Genomic DNA, 10,987 nt, shown 5'->3' on the forward strand with positions numbered 1-10,987 from the left:
TATTTTTCCAATTATTTAAAAACTAAGTAAGTATGTAATTCTCATATTGTATTAATATTTATAACCTGAAATTAGAGGTTATTTGATAAGCTTATTTTTCATATTCAAATTGAATAGTAATTTTATGATATTTGAATTTTACAAATTTTTCTCTTGGCCCTTATGGTGTCAGTCAGTGGTAGAATTTTGGAAAAGAGGAAATAAAGATTCAGCATCTTAACTCTTGTGTTATCTAGGGGGAATTTTCATCCTAAGAATTTCCATAAAAAGTAAATGTTTTCTCTTCCTTTTGTTGCTTGAAGCTATATCTCTATATGCTTTGTACCCCTAATAAATACATCTCTAAGACCAGGAAAGCCCACTTGGCATGTAAAACTATTGCTGAGCACATCGAAGCATCATAAATGCACTTTTCTGAAACATTAAAATTTCAAATAATGTTACATTGAGGCAAATTGTTTTTGAACTGTTGTACCTTTTATTTATTTGTTAATTATTTTCATACTTAACATGGTATAGTTCAATTTGTTTAAAAATTTTTATGAATGGAGTATAATCAAAAGAATCATGATTTTTTTTCATGGGTGACTTCTACTTCACAGCACTAAATAATTAAAAAATTAAGGCTAATATTGAAAGGATTTTAAATCAATAAATATTTTGATTGACTATTTTTCTCTTTCTGCTGGTCTCCCTTTCTCTAGGTGATGACTCTTGCCATGTAAATTATTAAATGAGTTATCTGCTTCCATTACAGACAAAACCAAATAAAGTAGCCAGAAAGAAAAGTTATGAAACATTTAAAAAGGGAAAGATCAAATGCCAGCTCTGAAGTTGAACAGGCAAGACCCAAAGAACTAGGAAAAGTCTAGCCACATTATAGGTGGGGTTTGAGTCATGTCTCCCACAAAGACAAGTTCAGATTCCAATCTCTGGTCCCATAGGTGTGAACCCATTTGAAATAAGACCTAACATGCTACGTGTCCAAAGGTGAGCCTTACTCCAATATGGCTGAGGTCCTTACAAGGAAAGGGAATTGGGCACAGGGAGAAGCCACAGGGTGCAGCCAGAAGCTGGAATTCAATGAAAAGGAAAGGAGAAGACGCCACCATTGCATTGTCATGTGATGGAAAAGCCCAGGACTGAGGATCACCAGCAACCAGCAATGAAAGCATGGCCTGGCTGACTCCTGACTTTGGACTTCTCCCAGGCTCAAGACCACGAGCCTATAACTTCCTGCTGTTTAAGTCATCTCATTGCATGGTATTTGTTTTGGCAACTAGGAAACGATAACAATTATTCTCACTTGTCCACATAGAAGAGATACCCCAAAGTTCTTATAATAAAATGGGAGAGAACTTTTCATCAGTGACCTCTGAGATGGAAACTCTACGTTTCAAAGAGATACTTATTACTGAATTAGGAAAGTAGTCATTACTATTGAGTCAGTTAGGTTAAATACCTTTGGTGGTGATAAAAATATTAATATAGGTCATTGTACTGGAAATTGATCAGGGTAAGATTTCATTACAGTGTTATGATAGGTTCCTGCTTAATAAAGTTTCACACAAGGGAGATGTGGAAATTCTGTTATCCCTCTTTCTGCAGTGTAAGAAGGTTATTGAAGAGCACAAATATTCCATAAAAGTAAATGCTAAAGGGTGGGCCACAGCAGGCAGAGATCTCGCTTGCCATGCCAGAGACCCAGATTTGATTCCCGGTGCCTACCCATCTGTGTTAGTTAGATTCAGTTGTCAACTTGGCCAGGTGAGCATACCTAGTTCTGTTGCTGCGGACACAAGCCAGTGGTACGTGAACCTCATCTGTTGCCAATTACATCTGCAGTCAACTAGGAGGCGTGTCTGCTGCAATGAGTGAAGTTTGACTTAATTGGCTGGTGTTTAAATGAGAGAACGCAATGTAGCACAGCCTAAGCAGCTCGACATTCCTCATCTCAGCACTTGCAGCTCAGCCCAGGCCTTTGGAGATGCAGAGAGAAGTCACCCCGGGGAAAGTTGTTGGAACCCAGGGGCCTGGAGAGAAGACCAGCAGAGACCATCCTGTGCCTTCCATGTACGAAAGAACCTCAGTTGAAAGTTAGCTGCCTTTCCTCTGAAGAACCAACAAAATAAATCCCCTTTTATTAAAAGCCAATCCGTCTCTGGTGTGTTGCATTCCGGCAGCTAGCAAACTAGAACACCATCCGAAAAAAAAGGTAAGAAAAGTGAATGCTAAAGAGTTTGAATTTCAACCAACTTTAATTTGATAAAAAAAATGCCAAAAATTTATGAATAACATGCCTCAGTGGAAGTGCTGTTTAATGAATGCCTCTCAAGACAGCTCAGACTAAGTCAGAAAGTAAAACAGAGTAGTCAGGGAATGTAGTAAATGCTGCTATTTTGTAGATAGGCTGCTCGTAACAATAACAAAGCCACTCTAAAGACCATCATGAGTCAAAGCACAATCATGACTCCTGATAGTTATCCACTATAATTAGTGTGATTATACATCACAATTTTGCTGAGACAATCCTGACTCGTGCTTGTTATCCTGTCATATTTATTAACAACAGTGTCACTCTCCCAAGTATCTTGCCGTGGCCAAAATTATATCATCACTCTACTAGTTTTCAGTTTGTTGTCTCCTAGCTCCAAATCTGCCCGTTCATTATCTGCTCTGAGAGAATGGATTGGATCCTTGAAGAATGTTTCCTTTGAGGCAAGCATGCCACTGAGCTTATCAGTAGAGGGAAATTGCTAGAAGCAGTACATGAGGAAGGGGACTGTCCTCTGGCTGTCCCACTTCCAGAAGTGGTTGGCCTCAGCTGTGTCCAAAGCAGGCAATCCCTTTGAAGCTCATTCTTGAGGAGTTTGGGGAGGTGACTCTTGTTCCAAGCTATTGCTTTCTGGGGTACCTTATCTTATCCCTTATGTATTTGGGTATTCTTTAAAGTTCTTTTTTCACCTTTGTAGTTATTCCTCTCTTACAGTTAATAATTCCTTGTGTAGAATTTTCTTGTTTCAAATTACTGTCCAGGTTCTGTCTCCTGATGGGAGCCTGAGTGATACAGTCCCTCTAAACAAAATAGCAAGATACCAAAAGTAAATTTGGATCATTTAACTTGGAACATGAGGTTGGACCTACATCAGGAAACAAGAATGAAAAGGAGGAAAAATTGGGAACGGAATGTCTCAGACTATGGGATATTTATTTCCTTGAGGTCAAAGTTACTTGAAGAATCAAATACCTAATAAATGATTGGCACCTAGGTGACCTAAGGAGACTTACTTTATCAGTCTATATATCTCTATAGAGATTGATTGGATAAAATGAGTTTTTGTCAGGATCACACATATTCCAGCACTGGTGGAGACTAATTAAGAAGATAATTAAATAAATGTAAATACTGACTCAAGGTATTCTTGGGATTGTATAAAATAACCCTGAAATTGGAGTTCTGGAGGTGGAAGTCAAGCTGCCCATTTTACCCAGAACAGAGCTGGCCGAGTCTAACAGACTATAGAAACTGTGGGCTCTGGAGAAAGAAGTCTTTCCCTGTGATTGAAACCTGTGATCATGTAAGTCAATTGAGAACCTGAACTCCATGACCAGCAATCATTAGTCCCATACTTTCCTGTCTTAGGTTTCCTTGTCCAGAAATAATATCCATCTTGGTTTTTAACATTGATAAACTGGTGTATTTTGCCTTTGTTTGCCTCCATTTGCCTGGCATTGGCATTACTTTTAAACTATCTATGTTGCATAGATGTTACTAGAATAAAATTTAAAAAAACACATAGGAATGTACAACACAAAGAGTGAGCTCTGTTATAAACAATGGACTACAGATGATTGTACAATTATCGTTAATTGTACAAAAGTACAAATAGTACAAAAATGTTCTTTCATGAATTGTAACGAATGTACCACACTAATGCAAGGTCTTAATAATAGGGTCGTGTGTGGGAACTCTGTATTTTATGCAATATTTTTCTGTAAACCTACATTGGACATTGTAAATTTGAACATGGAGAACTATAAAAGGTAATTCTTTTGTCCAGTGTATTTTATTTTGCCGCAGTAAACAACACATCTGGGATTTTTCTTCTTATCACTTTTAGAGTTTCAGAATCTTTTTACCCTTTTAAATGATAGTGCTTGGATAAACTGTTTATTTTTTGGAAGAAATGTCTTTCTCTGAATAGCTATGAAACCCATCATACATGATAAAAAGCTTAGAAAATGCTCCAGGTCAAAGTTTCATACACTCAGATAATGAAGAAAGGAAAGATTCACATCTTTAAGAGCGTTGGTTTACTTCTGCTCCACAATGATGGTTGTTTGGGGAGGACTTTAAAGATTAGACAATCTGATTCATGATTGTCATCAATTCAAGAATTGATGATACCATCAATTCTTTTTTTTTGGCATGGGCAGACATCGGGAATCGAACCTGGGACTCCAGCATGGCAGGTGAGAACTCTGCCACTGAGCCACCATTGCCCGCCCCAGCACACAATTTTAACAAGGGCTTTTTATGCTTAAAACAACTTCGAGGCTGCTTGACCGATGTGATCATTTAAAAAAAAGAAAAAGAAAACACATATTTCTAGCTCTGAAGACTATGCTGAGCCACTGTGACCCACCCCACACCGTCAATTCTTACACAGGACATTTTACTTTCCTTTTGGGCTATTGAGCTAGCCACTACAATAATTCCAAAATTATTCTATAACAAAACAACTATAAAACACAAAGCAAGTGGGAATAATATCAAGAAGCACTTTCAGCCATGATTAGCAAATAATTCTTACCCTTGGCAGTTTTACACTTCCACTTACCCTTGACACTAAAACTCTGAGTTTGGTGTCAAAGGGCTTTTCTTAAATGCCCGGGGGGGTGGAGTAATTACTCTCAGAAGTTTCCACTTCCTGGTAGAAATGGTCCCAGGTGGACTCATTCAAAATCCATCAATCAGGGAATTGCTTCATTTGTTAGCTGCTGCAGTGTTGTCTTCATTAAATGTATTACCATGTTATCACTTAGCAACAAAAAGAAGTGTAAATGATCAATTAATTTAATCTCTTGCTCTGTTGAGCCTATTATCACTCCTCTATATTAGATAGCAAGAAGAGGAATGTGCCTCAAACTTTAATATGTATATGAACACCTGAGGACATTGTTAAATGTTCTGATTCAGTAGGTCTAAGATAGGGCCTGAGAATCTGTATTTCTAGCATGTCTCCAAGTGATGATTTATGAAGTACACTTCAAATAGTATGAGTAGTAGAGGAACCAAAAGACAAAATCAGAGCACCCATATACTCCCACAAAATGAGCACGTTAAACTGGAAGCAATGGTTATAAGGATTGTTTGGCACTAGGAACATTCTATATTGCAAAGTGATAAAGGTAGGAGCTGTTCCACTGATTCACCACCTCTTCTATACATTTGAATTACTTGGAGAGCATTTAAAAACCCTGATGTCCAGGACACACTGAGGACCAGTTCAATCAGACTCTGGCAGTGGAACATCAGAATCTAAAAAGATGCCCAGGTAACCACAAAGCCAAGATTGAGAACTGATCTCATAGAGGGCACTATATTTAAAAATAACTTCCTTACAGGGGTTGCTAGGCCATCTCAGTGCCACTAAAGAAATGGCCACAGTTCTGAATTTGTATCATGCTAAACACAACATCAAAATTATATTTATTTTTGTTTTTTGTCCAAATTCTTTGAGCAACAATTATCAAGATATGTTTTTAAAAATTGGCTTTTCTGTGAACTAAATGAAAAGGTCGCAGCTTTCTAACGCACATGCACATACACACACACAAATAAGGCCATCTGAAAAACATGCATCTTTAGCCATGATTTGTAATCTTTACCCATTTAGCATCCTCCACTGCCTACATTAAAAAGAAAGCAATCGGTGTTCGGTAAGAACTTTCATTTAAAAAATGGCGTGACCCAAGCTACAGGGGCAGTAAAATAAAGAGGATTGAAGAGGATTTTCTTGCTAATGTAGTCCATCCCTTTCATTTACCTCCAGAATGATAGTTGTCAGCTGAGCAAATCTGCCCAGGCACCAGGGAATGTGTAGTGGAAGCAGTATCGTCATCCACCATGATACTTGAGTAATTTCCATTAGCAGATAAGGTCACGGAATGCCACTGCCCATCATTTAATCCATCACCTGGGGGGAATGAAATTGGTTAATAGAGACACAAGTAAACTCTGACAGGGAAAGTGCTTGTAAAACAGTGTGTTGCTGATCAGCTAGAGCGACTAGCTAATGCCTGTGAAGAGCACACCTAGAGTTCAGCAAAGTTAATTTCACTTACTGCAGTTAAATGTACCAAAGTCATGACCCTGGGTAAGAAGGGTTTGGGAGATTGGGGTTTATAGTAGATTTGGCTTGTGCTAGATGATTCTAAGGAGGGTTGAAGTTAGTAGAGTCCAGATCTGTAGACAGTGCTTCAAGGAACAGGAGTGATTCCATGTTCTAATAACCTGGTACATTTTATGTAGGAGACAGATGTGATTCACGTCAGCCCGAGAGCAGAAGATTTAGTTGTCTTGTGGTTGCAGAGTGCTCTTGTCTCTGTCTGGTTCTACAAAGTCATGGAGTGGCCTCTTTTGATTATCATTAATAGTCTACAAAAATTGACCATGTTCAAACGGGGACATTATGCCCTAACTTTTAGCTCTCACCAGCCTGGACTGTTTTTCACAGTCCCATCTCTCAGTAGTGTTAGATAATCTGGAAAGGAAGGAAGGAAGGAAGGATGGAAGGGAGGGAGGAAGAGAGGGAGGGGAATAGGAAGGAAGACAGAAAAACAGATGAAGGGATGGATTTTGAATAAGGACTAAAATGGCAAGTAACTCCTGTACTCCAGGTGCTGTGCTAAGGGTTTACATGCATCATGCCATGTGTTATCTTAGGGAAGGCATATATAATCAACATATCTATGATCTGATATGATGTCCCTCATTGAATGTCCTGGCTGGGCAAGAGTCAGTTTGAGTTTACCATCACTAAGAACAAGAAACAAAACCCCAGTTGAAATCTGCTGGTCAGCAATAGCCCTGCTCTGTTTCACTTTGAAGCCAAAAAGCCAGAAATCTCATCCTCTCTGAAGGTCCTTGGCCAAGTAACTTCTGGAGCTCGAAAAATCACAGGGATCATTTGAGGTTATAAATATGAGAATGATGTATTTCCTCATGAATTAAATAAAAGAAGATAATAGGAAGGCTTCAGAGTGATTGTGCTGGTTTTGTGGTGGACCCCAGAAAAGCCATGTCCTTTAATCCTCATTCAGTATTGCTGAGTGGGAGATTTTTCATTGTTCCCATGGAGATGTGACCCACCCAATTGTGGTTGGTAACTTTTGATTAGAGGGAGATGTGACTCCACCCATTCCAAGTGGGCCTTGACTGGAATCCTTAAAAAGACGAAATATTTTGGAGAGAGTCCCATTATTAGAGCCATGAAAATGATGAGAGCCAGAGCCTTCTCAGCCAGAGACCTTTGGAAATGAAGAAGGAAAATGCCCCCCAGGGAGCTTCATGAAACAAGAAATAGAGAGAAAGCTAGCAGATGTCACCATGTTCGCCCTGTGCCCTTCCACATGAGAGAGAAACCCTGAACTTCATCGGCCTTTCTTGAACCAAGTTATCTTTCCCTGGATGTCTTAGATTGGACATTTCTATAGCCTTGTTTTAGTTGGGACATTTTCATGGTCTTAAAACTGTGGATTTGCAACTAAATAAATTCCCCCTTTAAAAACCATTCCTCTACATGATAAAGGGTACATATGATAAACCCACTGCTAGCATCATACTCAATGGTGAAAAACTGAAAGCTTTCCCTTCTAAGATTTAGGATAAGACAAGGATGTCGTCTCTCATCACTGTTACTCAACATGGCATTGGAAGTTCTAGCTACAGCAATTTGGGCAAATAAATAAATAAAAGGCATCCAAATTGGAAAGGAAGAAGCAAAACTTCCACTGTTTGCATATCACATGATCCTAGATGTAGAATTTCCCAAAATATCTACAACAAAATTAGCAGAGCTAATGAATGAATTCAGCAAATAGGTGGGGGTACAAGATCAATATGCAAAAATAAGTAGTGTTTCTATACATAATGATCAGTCTGAGGAGGAAACCAAGATTCACAACAGCAACTAAAAAAATCAAATATCTAGGAATAAATTTAACCATGGATGTAAAGGTCTTATACGGAAAACTACAAAACTTTGCTAAAAGAAATTTTAAAATCTCTAAATAAATAGAAGGATATTCCAGGCTTATGGATGGAACATTAATTATTGTTAAGATGTCAATTCTACTATTAACAGATACCAAACAATCCCAATCAAAATTCCAACAGCCTTCTTTACAGAAATGGAAAAGCCAATCATCAAATTTAGCCACACTATTTTGCAAAAGAAGAACAAAGTCTGAGAACTCACACTTTCTGACGTTAAAACTTATTACAAAGCTACAGTGGTCAAAACAGTATGATACTTACACAAGGACAGATATATGGGCCAATGGCATTGAAGTGAGAGTTGAGATATAAACCATCACATCTATGACCAATTGATTTTTGACAAGGCTACCAAGCCCACTAAATTAGAGAAGTATACCTTCAATGAATGGTGCTGGGAGAACTGGATAGCCATATGCAAGGGAATGAAGGGGGGGCCCTATGTGACACCATATACAAAAATAAATTCAATAAATAAATTCAAAACAGAGCAGAAGACTAAGTATAAGGACCATGACTATAAAATTCCTAGAAGAAAATATAGGGAAACATCTTCAGGATCTTGTGTTAGGCAATGGTTTCTTAGACTTCACACCCAAAGCACCAACAACAACAGCTACAACAAGAAAAGATAATGGAACATCATCAAAATTAAAAACTATTGTGCATAAAAAGACTCCATCATGAAAATGAAAAGACAACCTACTGGTTGAGAGAAAATATTTGTAAACCATATAACCAAAAGGGATTTAATATCTAGAATATACAAAGAAATCCTACAATGCAATAAAAAACAAACAAACAAACAAACAAACAAAACAAAAAAAACTGTTCTGTTTCTGGCATATCCCAATCCTGCAGCTAGCAAACTAGAACAGCAGTGCTTCCAGATCCTTAATAAGAGAATGTTCGAGACTTTGAAGGGGTTTTTATGCACCATATACCACTGGATTGCATGCTTCAAAATGGTTCATTGTATGCTATGTAAAAAATAAACAATCCTTTATTGTTTATAAAGGATTTCTATGAAATCAATAAGAAATTTTAAAATTCTAATTTGTATTGCATTCAATCATTTCCATTAAAATAACTCTAGATAAGTAAAAACATTTTGGTAGTCGGGTGCAAGAGAAGTTAGCATGCTTTTCAAGATGTATGCACATACACATGCTGCCTTAACTTATACATAATTTGGGCTTTAAAACCGTTATAAATGTATGCAGTATTTACTTTTGCTTTAAATGATCTTTAACATGCATTATAAAGATAAATATGAAAAGTCCATGAAATAAGCTTTCTCCAAGAATACCAAGTAGAATTGAAATTTTAATTGTTAGCAAAAACTAAACCAATTTTTTAAAAAATATTTAAGTATTTTGCAATTCTAATCTATGCAGATTAACTTTTATTGCAAGTTAGTATCTCACTTCAGTATATAAAAATAACAAATGCTGAAGTGCCCTGACTTGCAATCTAAAGCAACCTGAAGTATTTTAAGTTGTGGGCATAAATGCTCTATCATTTGTTTCCCAGGTTCAGATTCTCTCCACTGCTCTGCCAACAAAGCAGCCAAACTTCTTGTCATTTCAGTTGCCTGAGCAGATTTTAGCAACTGATTTGCCAATGAAATGTTGACAAACGAAATATTTCTTTTCCTTTCAAGAATAAATATATACATTCTCCCCAAGTAGAAAATAAGATTACATTGTGGTTACTTCCAGGATGTTACTGGGTAAATAGCTCATATCTATACTATTGAGTCTTATAAATATTGGGGTATAAAATCTTTTTTCTTTTTAGTTTACTGACATTTTATTATATAGGAGAAGCTGAATGATTGCATTTACCACCATTGTTTTATTTACTGTCCAAAAGTTTTCAAATGTTGCCAATTAAAACTATGACTCAAATTCAGGACACCAAAAGTTGTAAAATATCCAATTTCAGGGATACTTAAAAAGTGTCTTAAATTTAATGATACATGTCATGTCCTCACTGATACTTACCCCTGCCTAGTCTATCAATTTATTAAAATCTATGATCAGGGATTTTTCTAATTCTCTTTGTGCAGTGTTCTCAACTTTTTTACTTTTTGCATATTGAGTCCAGGTTACTAGATGAACAAACATTTAAGATAATTATATTTCCCTAGAGAATATTACCTTTTATGAATATATGAAGATAAAGAATAACATTCTTTATCACTAATGTTACTTTTTACCTGAAGTTCTATTTGGTTCACTATTTTTTGTGTGAAATATATATTTAAAAAGCTATATATTTCAAAGTATATCATAAGAAGTAGTTATAGAACAGATTTCAGAGTTTGGTACGCAATTCTAGGTTTTTCCTTCTAGCTGCTCCAAGACACTGGAGACTAACAGAAATATCAATATAATGATTTGGCATTCATACCTTTTGTTAAATCCTATCTTCTCTGTTATAACTCCTTCTTCTCCTTTGCTCCTTCTCCCAATCTTTACAGGTATTTGGGCTCTGCCCATTCTATTCTTAATAATGTGGGGTAGGGGGAAGGAACTGGTTGATGTTCTGGAGAGGCTGGCCCCTCTGGTTTCAGGACTTATCTGGCCTAGGAACCCATCTAGAAGTTGTAGATTTCTGGAAAGTAATCGTAGTGCATCAAATTTTTGTGGAATCTCAGATAGGGGCCTAGGTGTTCTTTTGGTTGATAAGAATGGTTTTTGT

The sequence above is a fragment of the Tamandua tetradactyla genome, chromosome 2 (genome assembly GCF_023851605.1).
Source record: "Tamandua tetradactyla isolate mTamTet1 chromosome 2, mTamTet1.pri, whole genome shotgun sequence".
Classification (NCBI taxonomy): Eukaryota; Metazoa; Chordata; class Mammalia; order Pilosa; family Myrmecophagidae; genus Tamandua; species Tamandua tetradactyla.